This window comes from Dama dama, chromosome 31 (genome assembly GCF_033118175.1).
Source record: "Dama dama isolate Ldn47 chromosome 31, ASM3311817v1, whole genome shotgun sequence".
Lineage (NCBI taxonomy): Eukaryota > Metazoa > Chordata > Mammalia > Artiodactyla > Cervidae > Dama > Dama dama.
This window is the reverse complement of record NC_083711.1, coordinates 8,045,695-8,057,791: the sequence shown is the minus strand read 5'-3', so window position 1 is coordinate 8,057,791 and position 12,097 is coordinate 8,045,695.

Here is a 12,097-nt window from a genome sequence, read left to right as displayed (position 1 = left end):
CCTACACACACACATCACACCACACACACACCCCTACACACACACATCACACCACACACACACCCCTACACACAATCACACCACACACACACCCCTACACACAATCACACCACACACACACCCCTACACACACACATCACACCACACATACACCCCTACACACAATCACACCACACACACACCCCTACACACACACATCACACTACACACACACCCCTACACACACACATCACACTATACACACACCCCTACATACACACACACGTCACACACACACCCTACACACACACATCACACCACACACACACCCCTACACACACACATCACACCACACACACACCCCTACACACAATCACACCACACACACACCCCTACACACAATCACACCACACACACACCCCTACACACACACATCACACCACACACACACACCTTACACACACACATCACACCACACACACCCCCCTACACACACATCACACCACACATACACCCTACACACACACATCACACCACACACACACCCCTACACACACACATCACACCACACACACCCCCCTACACACACACATCACACCACACACACACGTCACACCACACACACACCCCTACACACACCCTACACACACACATCACACCACACATACACCCCTACACACACATCACACCACACACACACCCCTACACACACACATCACACTACACACACACCCCTACACACACATATCACACTACACACATACACCTTACACACACACATCACACCACACACACACCCCTACACACACATATCACACCACACATACACCTTACACACACATCACACCACACACACACCCCTACACACACACACACGTCACACCACACACACACATCACACCATACACACACCCTTACATACACACATCACACTACACACATACACCTTACACACACACATCACACCACACACACACCCCTACACACACATCACACTACACACACACCCCTGCACACACACATCACACTACACACACACCCCTGCACACACACATCACACCACACATACACCTTACACACACATATCACACCACACACACACCCCTACACACACATCACACCACACATACACCTTACACACACACATCACACCACACACACACCCCTACACACACATCACACCACACATACACCTTACACACACACATCACACCACACACACACCCCTACACACACATCACACATCATACCACACACACACCCCTACACACACACACATCACACCACACACACACCCCTACACACACACATCACACCACACACACACCCCTACACACAGACATCACACCACACACACATCACACTACACACACACCCCCCCACACACATATCACACCACACATACACCTTACACACACATCACACTACACACACACCCCTACACACACACACGTCACACCACACACACATGTCACACCACACACACACCCCTACATACACACATCACACTACACACATACACCTTACACACACACATCACACCACACACACACCCCTACACACACATCACACCACACATACACCTTACACACACACATCACACCACACATACACCCCTATGCACACACACACATCACACCACACACACACCCTTACATACACATCACACCACACACACACCCTACACACACACACCCTACACACACACATCACACCACACATACACCTTACACACACACATCATACCACACATACACCTTACACACACACATCACACCACACACACACCCCTACACACACATCACAACACACACACACCCCTACATACACACACACATCACACCACACACACACCCCTACACACACACACATCACACCACACACACACCCCTACACACACATCACACCACACACACACCCCTACACACACACATCACACTACACACACACCCCTGCATACACACATGTCACACCACACATACACCCTACACACACATCACACTACACACACACCCGTACACACACACACGTCACACCACACATACACCTTACACACACACATCACACCACACATACACCCCTACACACACACACATCACACCACACACACACCCCTACACACACATCACACCACACATACACCTTACACACACACATCACACCACACATACACCCCTACACACACACACATCACACCACACACACACCCTTACATACACACACGTCACACCACACACACACCCCTACACACACACATCACACCACACACACACCCCTACATACACACACACATCACTACACACACACACACCCCTACACACACATCACACCACACATACACCTTACACACACATCACACTATACACACACCCCTACACACACACACGTCACACCACACACACACTCCTACACACACACATCATACCATACCCACACACCTACAAACAAATACATCACACCACACATACCTAATACCCTCTACACACACATCACATCATGCCACACATACACCAACTCCCCACACCACACCACTCATATACCAACACCAGACACACATATACACACACCACACGTACATCACACCACACATACACACACCCCCAATACCACCCCAACACCAAACACACACACACACATGCATCATATACCCAGCACCCCCTACACACACACACATACCCAATACACCCTTCCATACCACACACACATACCACACCACCACGTACCCATACTACACACACACACCTCACATCACACCACATCTAACTCTCTTACTTTTCCTTAATCTTGGCTTGTTAATGTTCAGTTGCTAAATCATTTCCAACTCTTTGTGACCTCATGAACTGCAACATGAGTTGCAGGACATGGGCTCCTCTGTCCTACACTATCTCCCAGAGTTTGCTCAAATGTATGTCCACTGAGTCAGTGATGCTATCTAACCATCTCATCCTCTGTTGCCCCTTCCTCCTCCTGCCTTCAGTCCTTCCCAGCATTAAGGTCTTTTCAAATGAGTCAGCTCTTTACATCAGGTGGCCAAAGGATTGGAGCTTCAGCTTCAGCATCAGTCCTTGCAATGCATATTCAGAGTTGATTTTCTTGAGGATTGACTGGTTACCTCCTTGTTGTCCAAGGGACTCTCAAGAGTCTTCTTCAACACCACAGATCAGAAGCATCAATTCTTCGGTGCTCGGCCTTCTTTTTGGTCCAACTCTCACATCTATACATGACTACTGGAAAAAACATAGCTTTGACTATATGGACCTTTGTTGGCAAAGTGATGTCTCTGCTTCTTAATAAGTTGTCTAGATTTGTCATAACTTTCCTTCAAAGGAGAGAGTGTCTTTTAATTTCATGTCTGCAGTCACCATCTGCAGTGATTTTGGAGCCCAAGAAAATAAAAATTTTCACTGCTTCCACTTTTCCCCCTTCTATTTGCCATAAAGTGATGGGACCAGATGCCATGATCTTAGTTTCTTTACTGTTGAGTTCCAAGGCAGCTTTTTCACTCTCCTCTTTCACCCTCATCAAGAGGCTCTGTCTGCCATCAGAGTGGTGTCATCTGCATATCTGAAGTTGTTGATGTTTCTCCTGGCAGTCTTGATACCAGCTTGTGATTCATCCAGCCTTGCATTTTGCATGATGTACTCTGCATTTAAGTTAAGGTGGCAATGTACAGCCTTGTCATACTCCTTTCCCAATTTTGAACCACTTCATTGTTCCATGTCTGGTTCCAGCTGTTGCTTCTTGTCCTACACACTTACACACATCACACCACACAGGTGATAGTTTTCTCAGGAGACAGGTAACATGGTTTGGTAGTCTCATCTCTTCAAGAATTTCCCACAGCTTGTTGTGATCCACACAGTCAAAGGCTTTAGTGTAATCAATGAAGTAGAAGTGGAATTCCCTTGCTTTCTCTATGATCCAAAGGATTTGATCTCTGGTTCCTCTGCTTTTTTTAAAACCAGCTTGATCATCTAAAAGTTCTTGATCCATGTACTGCTGAAGCCAGCTTTAAGGATTTCCTTACTGGCATGTGAAATGAGTGCAAATGTACAGCAGTTAGAACATTCTTTGGCATTGTCCTTCTTTGGGATTGTGATAAAAACTGACCTTTTTCAGTCCTGTGGCCATTGCTGAATTTTCCAAATTTGCTGGCATATTGAGTACATCACTTTAACAGCATCATCTTTTAGGATTTGAAATAGTTCGGCTGGAATTCTATCACCCCTAGTTTATTAGTAATGCTTCCTAAGGCACACTTGACTTCACACTCTAGGATGTCTGCTCTAGGTGAGTGACCATACTAACATGGTTATCCAGGTTATTAAGACCTTATTTTGTATAGTTCTTCTGTGTATTCTTGCCACCTCTTCTTGATATCATATGCTTCTGTTAGGTCCTTAGTGTTTCTGTCCTTTATCATGCCCATCCTTGCATGAAATGTTCCCTTGACTTCTCCAGTTCTCCTGAAGACATCCCTTGTCCCTTCCACTCTGTTGTTTTCCTAAACCTCTTTAAAATGTTCATGTGAGAAAGTCGCAGTCAGATACTTAGGGGAAAGTTTATTTGTTCAGTTGTGTCCAACTCTTTGTGATCCCATGGACTGTAGCCCACCAGGCTCCTCTGTCCACAGAATTTTCCAGGCAAGAATACTGGAGTGGGTTGCCATTTCCTACTCCAGGGGATCTTCCCAACCCAGGGATCAAACCCACATCTCCTGCATTGGCAGGCAGATACTTTACCATTAAGCCATCAGGGACTTCTTATCTCTCCTTGCTATTCTCTGGAACTTTGAATTCAGTTGGAGAATGAATGTTTGTGACACCCTCCTAATTCTTTTTTTTTTTTTTTTTATTATTAGTTGGAGGCCAATCACTTCACAACATTTCAGTGGGTTTTGTCATACACCGACATGAATCAGCCACAGATCCACACGTATTCCCCATCCAATACCCTCCGAATTCTTATGTTGAAATCTTAGTGCTCAATGTGATGGAGTCAAAAGGTGATTAGACTATAAGGGTGGAGCCCTCATGAATGGGATTAATGTCCTTACAATAGAGATCCTGGAGGGTTTGCTGGGCCTTCTACTCTGTGAGGGCACAGTGAGAAGGCTGTAACCCAGAAGAGAGCCCTCACCTGACCACACAAGCACTCTGAGCTTGGACTTCCACTTCCATAACTGTTAGAAAAGAAATTCTGTTGTCTATAAGCTGCCCCACCTATGGTATTTTGTTACAGCAGTCCAAACAGACTAAAAGACCTACTGTCACCCATTTACCCCATTTATTCAAAAATAGAAGCTCTTGTAGCTTTTTCTCCACTGGGGCTCAAACCCAGTCATTAAGGCCAACAGAACCAGTTCTCCTCTAAGCTCTCCTCCCTCAACAAGATTCTCCTGATAGCCTGGGTGTCAGTTAATGCAAGTAAACACCAAGCTAGACTGAGTCCATTCTGGATTTGGGGCTCTGTGAGGACATCCTCTGCTGCCCCATGTCCCAACCCCCCTCTAAATCATGGCATGTCAGAGGCAGGATTCCCACGTACGTCCCTCTAGTCCTTGGAGGCAAGTGGCCTGCAGCTGTGCCTGCAGGTCATGCTGGCTCTAGACTCTAGGATTCTTCCTATAACTAAATCTCAGGCCCCCACCGCCCCCCACCCGCAGGCAAAGATGGGCCTTGTAGGATGGGCAGGACCTTGGCAGGCAGCAAAGGGGAAGGGACAAGTGTTTAAAAAGCTCTGTGTGGTTCCCAGACACTTACTGGTGTGTTATCTTGTCTGCTTCCTCAAAGAGCTTCCTTGGTGGGCTGGGCCATCCTGTTGTTGCCATTTTTAGAGCTGGGGAAAAGAGTCTGCCATGACTTGCCCAAGGTCCCCGAGTCAGTAAGCCTCGAGTGAGAAGAAGCTCCTCTCTTCAGAAATCCAGCCCAAGTCTCCTTTCCCAGCCTGACATGGTCTCTAGGTTACAGGCAGCTCTTTCAGAGAGGAAGATATCCTTGGGAAAGACCCTCCATGGAGGCTGCTCGATCTGCAAAAGGAGAGAGGAGGGGATGAGGAGGATGTTGCTAAGAACATCAGAGTTCCCTGGAAGGTCTGCAGTTCTCCCAGGAGTCATTTTTCTGGGGGAAAAGATGGTGTCTACTGTCTAAGCTTGGAGGAGAGGCTTTGTGGATTACATTTAAAACAAAGAAGACAGACAAGGCTTGTGGTAATGGGTAACTGATTCAGCTAAGGACACTCCAGTTCTCCCCTCAATCTCTTTTGAACACTTATTTTTTTAAACAGTGGATAAAAAAATATTAAAAAAAAAAATCTTTTGGCAGTGTTGCACAGCATGTGGGATCTCGGTTCCCTGACTAAGGATTGAATCCACACTATCTGGATTGGCAGTGTGGAGTCTCCACCACTGGACCACAAGAGAAGTCCCACAGGTGCTGTTTAGCCTAAGTTGAAAGCAAAACCCTTTGGGCAATCACTTCTTTCCACTTAAACGCAGGCTCATGTGGCAGGTAAAACATTTTGGTGGCTGAGGACCCAGCCTGGTGACAGGTGAGTGTCTCTGCTGTGTGACGTCTTAAGGGAGCAAGGCAAAGGCAGGCTCCAAGCAACTGATGACCTCAAGATGGATGTGGGGCTGAGAGCACAGAGTCCAAGCCTATAGATCCCAAGTGATCAGTAAGAAGCTGGGGACACACAGGATGACCAGACAGGCAGGCGGGGAGGAAGTGCTGTTCCTCTCTGTGAAGCCTTCTTGCTGCAGCAGCCAGCTAGAGTTTTGGACCATCATCCTGGCTGCACCCCAGGTCCCAGTGACTGGGTGTCAGACTCTGGGACGTGAGGACATTGTGAGGGGCTGACCGAGACTGTGCACCGTTGTTGTTTAAAGACTAATGTGTCTCCCACTTTCTCAAATTAAAATTTCAAGTCCCAGTGATACTGTGATGAATGGAATACCAATTTCAATGTTTTATTAGCATACCCCCATTCAATAGATGGGCTTCCCAGGTGGTGCTAGTGGTAAAGAACCTGCCTGCTAATGCAGGAGACTTAAGAGACGTTGGTTTGATCTGTGGGTGGGGAAGATCTCCTGGAGAAGGAAATGGCAACCCACTCTGGTACTCTTGCCTGGAGAATCCCATGGATGGAAGAGCCTGGTGGGCTACAGTCCATGGGGTTGCAAAGAGTCAGACACAATTGAACAGGGGAGCCTGGTGGGTTACAGTTTGTGTGCTAAGTTGCTTTAGTCATGCCCAATTCTTTGTGACGCTGTGAACTGTAGCCCTCCAGGCTCCTGTGTCCATGGGATTCTCCAGGCAAGAACACTGGAGTGGGTTGCCATTCCCTTCTCCAGGAGATCTTCCCAACCCAGGGACTGAACCTGTGTCTCTTACGTCTCCTGCATTGGCGGGTGGATTCTTTACCACTAGCAACACCTGCAAAGCCTGGGCTATGGTCTATGGGGTCACAAAGAGTTGGACACGACTGAGTGACTAACACACAGACACAAAAGTATAATGAAGACAAACGAAATTATTTGACACTGCAATGGAGTGACTTGTGTTCCCTGCCCAAATCTTTATGTGGAGGTCCTAACTCCCAGTAGCTCAGCATGTGACTATATTTGGAGATGGAGGACTTTCAAAAGGTGATTAAGTTAAAATAAGGCCATAAGGGGGGAGGGACCCTAAGCCAATCAGACTTGTGTCCTATGAAAAGAGGAGATAAGACACAAAAAGGCACAGAGGACTGACCATATGAGAACACATCCACAGAGCAACCCTCCCGGCACCTTGGTCGTGGACTTTCAGCCTCCGGAGCTGTGAGGCAGTAAGGGCCTGCTGTGCCAGCCTGGCCCATGGCAGCCCGAGTGGACTGTTAACGGGGCCTCCTGCCTGGGGAGGTTGTCGAGCTCTGGTCCCACTTCCGGCCACGTGTGCAGTAAGGAGTCACGGGGTGGGGGTTGGAGGGGCTGGCTGACTGTTCAGCCCCTCTCCACACCCAGGCATCCTCATGACCTACTTGGTTGGCATTGACACCCTCAGTGTTGAGATGCTTGGTCTTGGTTTGTGTACACACTCTGATTACAGCCAAGTTCATAAAGCAAAACAGAAGACGGCGGACAGGACAGAGGGAAGCCAAGACCGCAGCCAGGACCCCACACAGACACCCTGAGCACTGGCCCTTCGCAGCATGGAAGCCTCTGTGGCTTCACTGGGATGGCTCTCTGCGGTCCCTGCTTCTCCCCATCTTCACTCCTGAGTCAGATCCCAGATGGGCTGAGCCTGGGCCATGTGCTTGAGTCTTAATGGCAATTTTAGCAGAAATGGGAGTAGTTCACGTGTTCAGCTTCTGTACAAGGACATTCTTGACCTTGCCTCCCACCAGATGCATCCACAGGATGAAGGATCCCCCAAACCCAGGGATGCTGGGTAACCAAAATAATCACAGATGCTCTCTAATGATGGGGCATATCTGTGCACACACACACACGCACAAGACGGAGATGGCATTGACCTCTCATTGCAGAGTAGCGAAGAGAATGAGCTTTAGCAGATGGGTCAGAGTATCAGCAACCTCACTTATGAGCTCTCGATCCTGGCTTTTTACAGTCTAAACCTCAGTTTTCTAACCTGTAAAAGGGGGCTAATAATACCTACCCCATAAAATGGTAGCCATTATTATTATCATTATTGACGTTATTATTAGAAATATCAGGAGAGCCATATGGTGACTCATCTGTCATGCACTCCAGGCTTAACGACAAGGTCTCATTAGATCAGTCTTCCAAATTTTTCACCAGTGTCTCTGGACACAGGTGGTCAACTCATCTTTCTCACCTCACAGTGACAGCCATCAAAATGCAGGTGTTTTAATAGAAAGGATTATCCTAAGCTCAAAGCATAAGTTTTTTTCTTGCTGTTTTATCCTGTGGCACATGTCCCTCTAGCACTGTTTCATAAAAGCTATGGCTCATTGGCTGTACCCAAAGTGCAAATATAAATGTCAGGAGGAAGAAACTAAAAAAGTAGTATAAAGTAAAACAACTGAGCTTCCCATTAGGATATGCAAGCAGATGAAGCCTGGGAGTGCAGAGCCAGAGCGGGAGGTCAGTGGCTGACTTCATCAGCAAACAGGCCAGTACAAGGAGGCACTGAAGTTTATTGATGTGAAACTGTTACAGGCTGAGTGCGGAGGCACAGACAGACCCAGTGTGTGTGGAGGGGACAGCATGTGCCCAGCCAACGCACACAGCACCCTTTGAGATGGGTCCTCTAACCACAGGACTTCTGTACCTTTGGTAAAAAAGATAAGGCCACTCAGACTGATCCTGGGATCACATAGGTCCAGAAGCTAGTGAAGAAAGATGGGCTCAGGTTCAATAGGTTTATACTGGGAAGTGTATTTCATTATGTTTTAATTCTTGGAAACTTAGGGAATGAATGATGTAAACAGCAATTTTCAGTCTACTACCATGTTTAATGGAGCAGAATACTCTGTTCTTCCACCTACTCAAATAGTTACCTGACTATTAATAATAACTAATAGTTACCTATAAAGTCTGCACAACAGACTTTTTTTTTTTTTCTCTTTTGTACGTAGGGGAAAATGAGTACATAATCAATTTCTGGACTGCATCACCTTGGAAAAAAATTTACCTAGGCTCCAAATCAGTATATTTGTACCATAATTCTAGATGGAGACAGAATGGTAGGACGGATGGAGATTTACAGAAGGTGGCTTTTCCTTCTGACACTTACTTTAGTCTTTGCTTGAGTGGTGAGTAGATCATCAGATCATATCTGCTTTGGAGCAGGAAGCTCCTGAAATGTTCAATTTACTTAGGCATGGGTTTGTTTGACTCAGTCACACCATGAAGATGTGACAACAAGAGGCAGGTACTGCTGGGGACAGTGCTGGGAGGGAGTGGGGCAAGTTGGGTAGAGGAGGTGGATTTAGAGCAATATGTTTGAAGGATTGACTCCTAGTTAACAGAGAGCTCTTGAGCATCTACAATGTGCCAAGCCTGGTCCCAGGCACTGGGGATACAAGGGAGAACAGAGGAGACACCATCACTACCCTCATGGTAGGTGTGTGGTTTTCAGGTTATTCCATGCCAAAAGAATGAAATTTTGAGGAAGATGGAAGAGAGAGAGAGAGCATTGTGTACCTAAGCTTCAAGTGGGCTTTTTTCATTTGTACTTTCATTTAATTCCTCCAGCATTTATTATTGACCGTTTACTACAGACAGGCTTTGTGCAAGACACTGGGGACACAGTGATGATCAAGCCCCATTTCCAGCACTTGTAGAGTTCAAAGTTTGGGAGGATGGAGGTGTAGATACCCCCAGACAATGTATCTGAGCTCTGGTAGAGGCAGGCTTGGAGGAAGAAGATGCAAACCTTGCTGGAAAAGTTGTAGAAGGATTCCTAGAAAGGGAAGATGGAGGTGTAGGTGTCCATCCTAAAGGATGAAAGAGAGATTGTGGTAGGACAGTGAGGAGAAGATTCCCGGGAAGAGGGAATGGAAGAAATCCATTAGGGGAGAGGGACACAAGAAGAAGGTTTTTAAGCAGGGGAGGGCCACGGTGGAGAGCCTTCGTGGGAAATCTGGTTTTGATTTAATTGAAGACATGATGGGGGATCACAGTTGAGTTCAACGATAACTCAATGAAAATGACATTTGAAGTTGATAACGTCTGTGTTCAGGATCATGTCCTTAAACAGAGAATGTCTATTAGCGAGCCAATTAAGGCCCTTAATAGGCAAGAACAACAGTTGGAAGTCTCTCTGTAGGTCTTGGTACATCTTCGATCTCTTTTTAACCTTCTAGCCTTTGTGAGTCAGTGAAGCTGGAGCTACAAAGTATCAAAGTCTCTCTGATACTGCCTCCAGCCCTGGCTCTCAGCCTTGGCAGACATCAGAATCCCTTAGGCAAATGACTGAAACCTGCACATTCCCACCCCACTGCCTTTTCTGGATATTCTGTTTACCCAGATGAGGAGTGGCCAACCAAAATCTGTATTTTGTAAAGCTCCACGGGGATTCAGATACCTCACCTGGATTCAGATACCTCACCAGGGTTGAGGTACCGACTTGGGGGTTCATGGGTGTTCTATGGGACATCTCAGGTGGTGCTAGTGGTAAAAGAACCCGTCTGTCAATGCAGGAGACTTAAGAGACTCAGGTTGGACCCCTGGTTGGGGAACATCCCCCAGAGGAGGAAATGGCAACCTGCTCCAGTATTCTGGCCTGGAGCATCCCATGCACAGAGGAGCCTGGCGGGCTACAGTCCACAGGGTCACACAGAGTCTGACACGACTGAAGTGACTTGGCCGCCATGTACCCACTGATGTTCTATCAGTTCAGTTCAGTCACTAAGTCTGACTTAGTGACTCTAAGTGTCCGACTCTTTGTGACCCCCATGGACTGCAGCACGCCAGGCTCCCTGTCCATTACCAACTTCCAGAGTCTATACAAACTCATGTCCATCGAGTCAGTGATGCCATCCAACCATCTCACCCTCTGTCGCCCCCTTCTCTTCCCGCCTTCAATCTTTCCCAGCATCAGGGTCTTTTCGAATGAGTCAGTTCTTCGCATCAGGTGGCCAAAGGATTGGAGTTTCAGCTTCAGCATCAGTCCTTCCAATGAATATTCAGAACTGATTTCCTTTAGGATGGACAGGTTGGATCTCCTTGCACTCCCAGGGACTCTCAAGAGGTGTTCTATAGGGTTCTATTTTAAATTGTAAATAGCCCTGGGAAGGTAGTGCTGCTCTGGACTTTCCATGGCTGCCTTCCCAGACACACAGTAGGATTCCAGTGGCTTTATGATGTGGAGCGTGGGGGTTCAGAAGAGGGCTCTGAAAGAATGTTCTGGAAGGGGTTGGGTGTGTTGGGGTGAGGAAGAAGGGGACAGGGTAGAGAAGGTCTAGGTGGTAGGAAGGGCTTCCAAAAGGGAGAGGAGAAGGCACTTAAGATGCCTCCAGCTACTGGGGTTTTGCTGTGCACATCCAGCCCCCGCATCTGGGCTTATCTCCAGCCTCGCCCCTTTCCGGTGGTGGGTGCGACACGCCAGCCGGCCAAGGAAATCCTTGGAAAGAAAAGACGGCACAGCCGTCA